We start from the raw sequence: 10793 nt of genomic DNA, 5'->3' as shown, positions 1-10793 counted from the left end.
GGTGTTCTTGGCATCCTTTGTTTGATTGGCTGGTTATCTTTGGTATCGATGCTGTGGGTGATTGCAGTGAAGTTTCCAAGGTCAAAATCGTCTTTGGCGAAAACGTCAGAGTATTCCTGTAGAAGTGACTTCAGCTGTTGGCATTGCTGTTTCTTGTAAGTTTTTACAGGATTTACAGGTTCTCTAGATGAGGGGGTAGCCCACCACTTGGCTTGGGGCTTTGGTCTACTTCCTGTTCAGTTTCCTGTGTGTGTGTCTTACCTGTACACTGTTGGACAGAGATCACACTGGCTTCAACTGCTGATGCAATTGGATTCTTCTTTTTGAGAACTACATACCGATCTGTAGGGTTAAGTAAACAAACCTTTGGTGATTGTTTCCCCGGATGTATTGTTCTCATCATCATCACCCCCAAGTTTGGTACTGGGTCGACTATGTAGTCCGACATTCCCACAGTAAGAGTGCAGGGAACTCTGACTACTGAGTGTGGTGGGACAACTGTTCGTTTCCTTACCATAACCTTTGCAATTTTCGGAGTCTTATCCGGATGTCCAAAAGTCATGGGTATATTTTCCTTACCTATGTGGAGCCAGTTTGTATCAATGTTTATAGTAGCTCCCTGGGTTTGTAGACAATCAATTCAATAGCATCTCATCTCCGATAGGGGCGACATAGATTTTTTCTTGGAAACTGGTGCCTCCCAGTTGTATGTTCACTGGCCCTACCAAGTTTCCTGTCATTGTCTTCTGTCTGCAAGCTGTCTGCATGGTGATTTGACGGAGTATCGGAGGTTTATCTTCCAGATTGTTGTACACTTTGTCTGAAATTATAGTGACTTCTGTAGCAGTGTCGATGATTGCGGTGATCGGTTGTCCTTTAATCATCACTGGAATACTATACATTGAACTGGATACCAATTGATTAATAACAACCTGGTAAAGGCTTGTTATCTGTTGAGGTGAAAGAAACTTCTGGCTGTTTGCCAATGGAACATGTGGGTTTAGTTGTTCGTTATTCAATAGTGTCACTTACCTCCATGGCATGTTCGGTGTTGTCCCTTGTGTCCGTTGAGTTGATAACAACCTTTTCTGTAGGTTTGTTATCTGCTTCAATAGTTTGGATGACCTCTTGCTCTTTGGAATTCGCCTCTGCCAGTGAAGCTTCTGAAGTTTGATGTTCAATGTTTGTTGTTGCTTCCTTGGCTTGCTCGGTTTCATCCCTTGCATCAGAGCTTGTAGGTACTTCAGTTGTTAGTCTGTCTTTATTACCTGGTGTCTCCCCTGTAGAGGTTGGTGACACACTTTTTACACAGACTTTTTCCAGCTCACTAGGTGGTGTTTTTTCGGTGAAACTCTTTTCTTCCTTAGAAGTGTTGAGGCCCTTGGTATCGCTATGGGCCAAACTCAGGCCTCCAGGCTTGACCCTTTGGTGTTTAACGGCTTGGACAATGTTTTCTTTTCAGGTGCTTCTGCCCTCTTTCGACTTTGGTGTGGGCAGTCCCTTTTGAAATGTCCAATTTCTCCACAGCCATAGCAGCCTCGATTCCTTTGAGATAGTGATCGGCTTCTAGGAACTTGTTTTTGATTTACCACCTTTGTGAGTTCTGCTAATTGGGACGTTACTGTCTGTAGTGTCGCACTCATAGCAGACATCTGGGTTTCCATGCGTGACATCCTCCCCTCCATTGCACTTGTTCCATCTGTCTTACTAGCTTGGAACTTCATGCGGTTGTTCTGGAGAAGGTGACCTCCTACGTTCCTGGTCATATCGGGATGTTGACCGCACTTCATAAATGTCCCTCGTCCGGTCTGGCTCTGGACTAACAAACCGCACTTCTCTTCTGCTGGTTCTGGCACCAAATATTTTTCCTATGGTTGTAGTAGACGTATATCATTTAGGACATAAATTTGTGTCCTAAACCCCAGCGTCGCTCACGTTGATTGGTAGGTCTCATGTCCCTATGTCCCATTTGCGTTCATTCATTGGCTGCCTTTATGTCCTCAAGTCTCATTAATAATTTACTGTTCTGATCCAACTCATTCATTGGCCGCCATATGTTCTTGTCCTTGCCTCACTTTCGGGTGTTCCTTGTCTCGTTCTGCCATGTGCTCATTACTGTAACGCATCTACGAGCCTAGGCAATCATTACCAGACAACTAGAACGTAGTCGCAAGGTTTGTGAAGACAAATTGTGACTACGCTCTAGGTGTCTGGTAATGATTGCCTAGGCTCGCAGATGCGTTACAGGTTACGGTAATGAGCACATGGCAGAACGAGACAACTAACAAATTTATGTCCTGAATGATATACGTCTAGTGGTACCATTTGATACTGTCCAAGGCTGACTCGATGCTCGCAGGTCTTTGGTTGGCTACCGACTCACCTGCTTCACGATCGTAACATCCTTGACAGAACTTCATTACAGCCTGTTGCTCCAAGGTAGCGTCACTGTAATCCCGGAAGGCACGTGCTGCAAGTGAATATACTCTACCTGCCCATTCTTCTAAAGTTTCGTCAGGATGTTGTCTTGACTGGCCATATTGGAGCTGGGTTGATTCGGGAAGATCTCGTGAACTGAATCGCTTCTCCATCTTCTTTATCAGCTCATGGTAGCTTATCTCCTGATTACGCTCGGTGACCATGGTGTAATAATCACTTGCCTTGCCATCCAGACACCAGCACAGATAATGCAGGGGACAGGTCTTGTGTCTCAGCAAACTTGGTGAACTTCAGATGAAACGCTTGCCAATTACCAGACCCATCATATACCAAAGTCTTGGGCACTGATACGGGGATAGATGGTCGATATTGATCTGTCCTTCTGCGATGCTGGTAGTATGCTGGCTCCCTTGGTACTCTTGTCTCATAGCCCCCATAGTACTCTCCAGTGGTTGGAGGGTGTCGGTCGGGTGTCGGCTGATGAGACATTGGAAATTCCCGATGGTCTGGTGGATAAGTTGAAAAATCTGACCCCTCTTGCCTTCTCTGACTTGAATAAGGTGTTCGCCAAATGTCCCTTGATTGTCCACCATAGTACGGCCACTTTGGTTGTACTGATGGTTGGCTGGCATAGTCAGAGGGTCTGGTAGGTTGTGATCGTGGATAAACAGTTACTTCCGGTGGCTGTCTTTGTTGAACAACTACTTCAGGTTGCTGCGTACCTTTGGGTAGCTTCATGTGGTCGGGTCAGTTTATCTACCCTTTCCGTCCACTCTTCAATGCTGTCTTTTTCACTCCCTTCGGATTCACTGTCCCATTCCCCTGAGTAGTGGGATGATGGCATGTGCACCTTTAATTTGTGTCGCTGGTGAAGCTTGGTGTTTCCGTTTAGTTTCGAAAACAGCCATCTGCATAAATTTATCTGAAGGGGTGAATCATGGTATCGAGCAGACCATTTCGTAGGTAATCTTACCATATTTCTGACGTAATTTGTCCATCCTCTTTGCAATCTTCCTTCCAACACCAGGTAAGTATTTCATGTCTCTCACCTGAAGAAACTAGGCAACAGCTAATTTATTTTGGGCAAGTGTTGAAAATCAAAAAAGCACTAGGGCGTCCCAACTCTACTCGTAAAACTTTCCAAGCACTTTGGCGTATTCTACCTACTCGTAAATTCGTACTTTCAATTAAGAATATGCCAAGTAACTCTACTCATATCTCTTTCAAGTGGAAGGCCACGTCACGAGTTTTTCCGTGAGGTACTCCGACTTCTACTTAGAAATTAAACTCCAAGTTTTCTCACCTTTTCCCACAAATGTTCGGAAAAGTCGCAGTGCCAATTATTGTGAAACCCAGTGATGTAAACTCAGTAGACTTACCAAGTCTTTGTTGCACTGGTTGGTTCCGCAGAAGGCGTTATGTAGAGACGTCTGCTTGCTCTAGCATTAAGGATCATTCTGCTGTTCGATCGAGGGGAAATGCGTAATGTACATGCGAGGCATTCCATGAATACAACGGCGGCGCAGCACCTGTGCAGGCCGAAACGGCCGAAAGCCCGCATTTCACTACAGTACTGTACTGTTTGTCGTAATTACGTATCCTGCTCTCCACCGCCACCATACGGTACGGCCAGGATAGGGGAGTACTCAAAAATAAGCCTTCTGTTTAAAGTCAAGTTTCGAGGAAAGTCTTTACCACCATCACTCTTTTTAACTCTCTAGTCAACTCTGGATCCAAGCATTTATCGCTAACCTGTACAGCATAGACTTTCACAAAGTACAAACAATACATGTCACGATGTCGGCAGCGCTCGGTGATCCAAAAAGACGATGGATCAAACATGATCGATACCGGCCAATTTTTGGTAATTGGCTTGAACAAAACAAAATCCTGACAGAAGAGTATGAAATTAATTAAGAATTATATAATCAAGCAGAGCCGACCAAGCGAGCAAACGGAACGTCAAATGCGAAGAAGAGCATGAAAACAAAAATGTGATCGTACGCGGTCGCGGTCGAGGTCCCATTTGGAATGTTTACAGTGGTGGGCGCCGGGCATGCACATGTTCTTAGAACGCCTTTCTCGCAAATGACGTGATATTTAAGTTCTCGTTGCAAACGTGATCATGCAAATTTCATGCTAATATCACTAAGGGCGCAGATCCAATGCCCCATCTTAAGTTTCATTTATCGTGCAATCTTCGGACAAAAGAAGTGAAAGGATACTTAGCCCAACACTCTTAGATATGAGTGATCGGGACGTACCATTCTATTTGTAGGTGGTGTTAAATTTGATAAATTATATTTGTTTTGGTGGCGACATTTGAAACCAACTCGGCGAGCGTTTGTTTAACAGCGTAGATTTGTCAGCATTGATAAAATGAAGCTTTTCTGATATACAAAGATTACATCGCTTGCTTATGTATAGAGCAGCTTGATGCTTTGTCAATAATTGACAACGAAATGTCCAAGACTAGTTCTTTTGTTTCAAGGACTAGATGTACTTGGATAATCCGTACAGTGCCGATACCTCTCGTTACGGAACGATTTGATTATACTAGCCATATTCTTCATAAAACTGTAACTCACTTTAATTGTGTTTCTATTGAAGATCTTATGAACTGTATTAAATATGGTGGAAAATATGAAATTCCGGAAAGTGAATGACACCATCCAAAGAAAGCTCAAATCCGACATCCGTTAAATCAAGAAATCGGGGAAGATTTTCGCTCATTACTTTGTACTTGAAGTAATTTTGTGTTATTATTCATAACGCTTTGCCTTAGCATCGAGCACTGTAATTTCCCACGAGGACATCAGTATACTTCGATATATGTATATATAATATATATATATATATATATATATATATATATATATACATATATATATATATATTTATATATATATATATATTATATATATATATATTATATATATATATATATATATATATATATATATATATATATGTATCACATACTTGGACCCAGTTATCCCTATGACGTCACACTATAGGTATTCGGTACGGTCAGCACTTTTTCTACTGAAGCTGTGTTTAAACATTCTCATGCAGATGAAATTGAGTGGGCAAAAAGGATTTTACTGAAAAATGCGGTAAGGTAATATATAGCCAAAGCGTCGAAGCTTTTGATAGCGATGATTGCCTTTGTCATTTTCAATATGTTCCTTGGACCTGGTAAATTTCTTAGTTACCTTGAATGATAACGATTATCGGACCTGATTTGATGTCTATTTATCCGTTTTTTTTTGGGTTTTTTTAACAGGGGAAAACGAGAGCTATGGCTATACCCATTCAAGTTTGCGCGGAAAATCCGACAGCGAGAGACTACTCTGACGCATCGAGAGGGACATCCGTCTGAATGTCAACGGAATCAGCTTGAGCCAAACAACTTCATCCGCCACGCTGACATAATAAAGTTCCAAATTACATAGAATGGGAAAGTGAATTTTATCCGAATAAAAAAGTGGGTCTTCACATGTGATAAATATATCATCTCCCAGTATTTCTCACTCATGTGACGTCACGAAGACCCGTGTTTTCCCCAACAAGGCTGTATCCCGTCCTCGCCAACCTGGTTTGGAGGGATGCTACCGCTATGTTGGGGAAAAGCCTCGTTTTCGATGACGTCACAATCGTTCGAAATACTGAGATTATATCTATCTATCTATCTATCTATCTATCTATCTATCTATCTATCTATCTATATATATATATATATATATGTGTGTGTGTGTGTGTGTGTGTGTGTGTGTGTGTGTGTGTGTATTTCAGTGGTATCAAGCATGATTTTTAATCTTCATTTGTCAGGATATTATTTATGCCTCCCGTTATCAGACCTTAAATTGATACAGATCTTGTGTCGTTTGCCTGTCGCAAGCGAGGTTTCATTGAATGCAACATCAAGTCTTGTGGTAGATTACTTGATGTGATAATTGCAAAATTGTTTTCCAAAGTTTAATGCAAGCGACCACATAACCATCCCTTCCAGAGTCTTCGACAAAATACAACATCAAATTACCTGTGCTTGAAGCTGCTTTGAATATCCTTCACTGAGTGCCTTTTGTTTCTCTTGCTTGAAGAAGATATGGCGACCACCAGTGACGGAAATTACAAATTTTGGTTTACGGATTTCAATATTTTCAACAGGTTGTTCCATATGATTTCAACTGGTGTGTCTTTGCCCACACAAATGTACTATAATTGTGGAATTCAATGAAAATTATGCAGTTACACAGCAAGCAAAGGTACAATGCAAAATATTACGCATTAAGTAAGAATCGAAATTGTTTATTGAAACTTTGCCATGACAACAACATTCACGTAAATGTTGAAAGTTTGCCAACACGTCAAAAGTTCGAAAGACATAGATAGATAGGAAAACTTCTTGAGTTAAATCTAGAAAATGCATAACTTCCTTAAGTAAGAGATTGACTTTGTGAAGAGAGTAAATTGTACGAAGCCAAATGAATTTCCTAAGTACACGAATGTATATATGAAGAATTAAATGTTTGATATCACCTGCACGATTCTTTATTTCAACACCAAAGTGCGGGTTCTGAACAACATGCCCTGTGGTATATTACTTGATATGTTGAATCAAGTTGTTTTCAAATGGTACAATTACTCCAAAATATCTATAAAAATTCTCACGAACAGAACTACATCATTTAAATTTATGAAAATATTTTAATTTACTTGATCATTTAACAGGAATGACATACCGGTGCTTTTTTCTTTATGATGTGACCGAAGCCCACAAATTCAATGTCTCCAACCGAGATGGCATATTCAGTTTTTTCTTCTTTCTTCCGCTTTGGATACGGAAAAATAGGTTTATGGAGTGCGACACATCATAGTTAGACCGTTTGCATACTTAATGCCTTTCTGAAATTAGGCAATTTACTACAGTCAAATGCTGTACTTTCTGTCGTCTTATTGAAATGGATACAGTCTCGCAAAATGTAGGCCATATCTTCAGTTTCTGTTGAAACTGAAGATAAAGATTCTTAAAAAACTTCATTATAGATCTGAGGTATATGTTAGACTGACGTTAAGTTATGGTACAATAATGATGAGAGCAACATATCATAGATAGCTCATTTTGAAAATTATGAGTTTTGTGTAATAAGGGCGTATATCAAAGCAGATTGCACTAAAATTTATCAGATTTCTAAGGTGTATTGACCACAATTAAATTTCATTACGGTCGAGGTTTGTCGAATTTGACATTTTCAGCGTTAGCAAATTTGCATACATCAGTGACTTTGTAATACAAAGTGAAGCAATAAAATGTAAAAAGCCATATCTTTGAATTAACGAATTAATTTAACATCAACTTGGCTCATTTTACAGAAGCAACTAACCAGAGGTTCCATGGGGACAGGTTTCACATCTTCTGCAGGTTTTTTCTTAGAACTTCCATTTCTTTCAAAACCTAAGGTTCAAAGATAGATTATATTAAACTCTGGTCAAATAATGATGAGTGCAACATATCATAGATAGCTCATTTTGATAATTGTGAGTTTGTGTAATTAGGGCATATATAAAAGCAAAGTGCACTGAAATTGATTAGACTTCTGTTTTTCATTGACCACAATTAAATTCCATAACGGTTGAGGTTTGTCGAATTTGACGTTTTCAGTGTTAGCAAATTTGCATACATCAGTGACTTTGTAATTTTACCACATAAAAACTGATAATAGAGAATGTTTGGGCATCTAATGTACATTGGTTAAACATAAATGAAGTCATGCAGGAAATTTGATCTATATCATGCATCATTACTTATTGAATGACCATAAATAATATTTAAATAGTATATGAAGCAATAAAATGTAAAAAGCCATATCTTTGAATTAACGAATTAATTTAACATCAACTTGGCTCATTTTACAGAAGCAACTAACCAGAGGTTCTATGGGGACAGGTTTCACATCGTCTGCAGGTTTTTTTCTTAGAACTTCCATTTCTTTCAAAACCTAAGGTTCAAAGATAGATTATATTAAACTCTGGTCAAATAATGATGAGTGCAACATATCATAGATAGCTCATTTTGATAATTGTGAGTTTGTGTAATTAGGGCATATATAAAAGCAAAGTGCACTGAAATTGATTAGACTTCTATTTTTCATTGACCACAATTAAATTCCATAACGGTTGAGGTTTGTCGAATTTGACGTTTTCAGTGTTAGCAAATTTGCATACATCAGTGACTTTGTAATTTTACCACATAAAAACTGATAATAGAGAATGTTTGGGCATCTAATGTACATTGGTTAAACATAAATGAAGTCATGCAGGAAATTTGATCTATATCATGCATCATTACTTATTGAATGACCATAAATATTATTTAAATAGTATATGAAGCAATAAAATGTAAAAAGCCATATCTTTGAATTAACGAATTAATTTAACATCAACTTGGCTCATTTACAGAAGCAACTAACCAGAGGTTCTATGGGGACAGGTTTCACATCGTCTGCAAGTTTTTTTCTAGAACTTCCATTTCTTTCAAAACTAAGGTTCAAAGATAGATTATATTAAACTCTGGTCAAATAATGATGAGTGCAACATATCATAGATAGATAGCTCATTTTGATAATTGTGAGTTTGTGTAATTAGGGCATATATAAAAGCAAAGTGCACTGAAATTGATTAGACTTCTATTTTTCATTGACCACAATTAAATTCCATTACGGTTGAGGTTTGTCGAATTTGACGTTTTCAGTGTTAGCAAATTTGCATACATCAGTGACTTTGTAATTTTACCACATAAAAACTGATAATAGAGAATGTTTGGGCATCTAATGTACATTGGTTAAACATAAATGAAGTCATGCAGGAAATTTGATCTATATCATGCATCATTACTTATTGAATGACCATAAATATTATTTAAATAGTATATGAAGCAATAAAATGTAAAAAGCCATATCTTTGAATTAACGAATTAATTTAACATCAACTTGGCTCATTTACAGAAGCAACTAACCAGAGGTTCTATGGGGACAGGTTTCACATCTTCTGCAAGTTTTTTTCTTAGAACTTCCATTTCTTTCAAAACCTAAGGTTCAAAGATAGATTATATTAAACTCTGGTCAAATAATGATGAGTGCAACATATCATAGATAGCTCATTTTGATAATTGTGAGTTTGTGTAATTAGGGCATATATAAAAGCAAAGTGCACTGAAATTGATTAGACTTCTATTTTTCATTGACCACAATTAAATTCCATTACGGTTGAGGTTTGTCGAATTTGACGTTTTCAGTGTTAGCAAATTTGCATACATCAGTGACTTTGTAATTTTACCACATAAAAACTGATAATAGAGAATGTTTGGGCATCTAATGTACATTGGTTAAACATAAATGAAGTCATGCAGGAAATTTGATCTATATCATGCATCATTACTTATTGAATGACCATAAATATTATTTAAATAGTATATGAAGCAATAAAATGTAAAAAGCCATATCTTTGAATTAACGAATTAATTTAACATCAACTTGGCTCATTTACAGAAGCAACTAACCAGAGGTTCTATGGGGACAGGTTTCACATCTTCTGCAAGTTTTTTTCTTAGAACTTCCATTTCTTTCAAAACCTAAGGTTCAAAGATAGATTATATTAAACTCTGGTCAAATAATGATGAGTGCAACATATCATAGATAGCTCATTTGATAATTGTGAGTTTGTGTAATTAGGGCATATATAAAAGCAAAGTGCACTGAAATTGATTAGACTTCTATTTTTCATTGACCACAATTAAATTCCATTACGGTTGAGGTTTGTCGAATTTGACGTTTTCAGTGTTAGCAAATTTGCATACATCAGTGACTTTGTAATTTTACCACATAAAAACTGATAATAGAGAATGTTTGGGCATCTAATGTACATTGGTTAAACATAAATGAAGTCATGCAGGAAATTTGATCTATATCATGCATCATTACTTATTGAATGACCATAAATATTATTTAAATAGTATATGAAGCAATAAAATGTAAAAAGCCATATCTTTGAATTAACGAATTAATTTAACATCAACTTGGCTCATTTACAGAAGCAACTAACCAGAGGTTCTATGGGGACAGGTTTCACATCTTCTGCAAGTTTTTTTCTTAGAACTTCCATTTCTTTCAAAACCTAAGGTTCAAAGATAGATTATATTAAACTCTGGTCAAATAATGATGAGTGCAACATATCATAGATAGCTCATTTTGATAATTGTGAGTTTGTGTAATTAGGGCATATATAAAAGCAAAGTGCACTGAAATTGATTAGACTTCTATTTTCATTGACCACAATTAAATTCCATTACGGTT

The 10793-nt window shown here is 37.8% G+C and overlaps 1 long non-coding RNA gene across 1 annotated transcript; it reads right to left on the bottom strand.

The window, feature by feature from the left end:
- Nucleotides 1-7835: 7835 nt before the first annotated feature.
- LOC139150798 (uncharacterized) lies at nt 7836-8960 on the bottom strand. Its single transcript, XR_011556284.1, has 3 exons — nt 8913-8960; nt 8370-8441; nt 7836-7897 (listed from the first exon to the last, which is right to left on the bottom strand). It is a non-coding gene; the product is annotated as an uncharacterized lncRNA (long non-coding RNA).
- Nucleotides 8961-10793: the final 1833 nt, after the last annotated feature.

Source organism: Ptychodera flava, chromosome 15 (genome assembly GCF_041260155.1).
Source record: "Ptychodera flava strain L36383 chromosome 15, AS_Pfla_20210202, whole genome shotgun sequence".
Taxonomy (NCBI): Eukaryota; Metazoa; Hemichordata; class Enteropneusta; family Ptychoderidae; genus Ptychodera; species Ptychodera flava.
The sequence above is the reverse complement of the archived record's forward strand: the minus strand, read 5'-3'. Positions and strand labels throughout refer to the sequence as shown.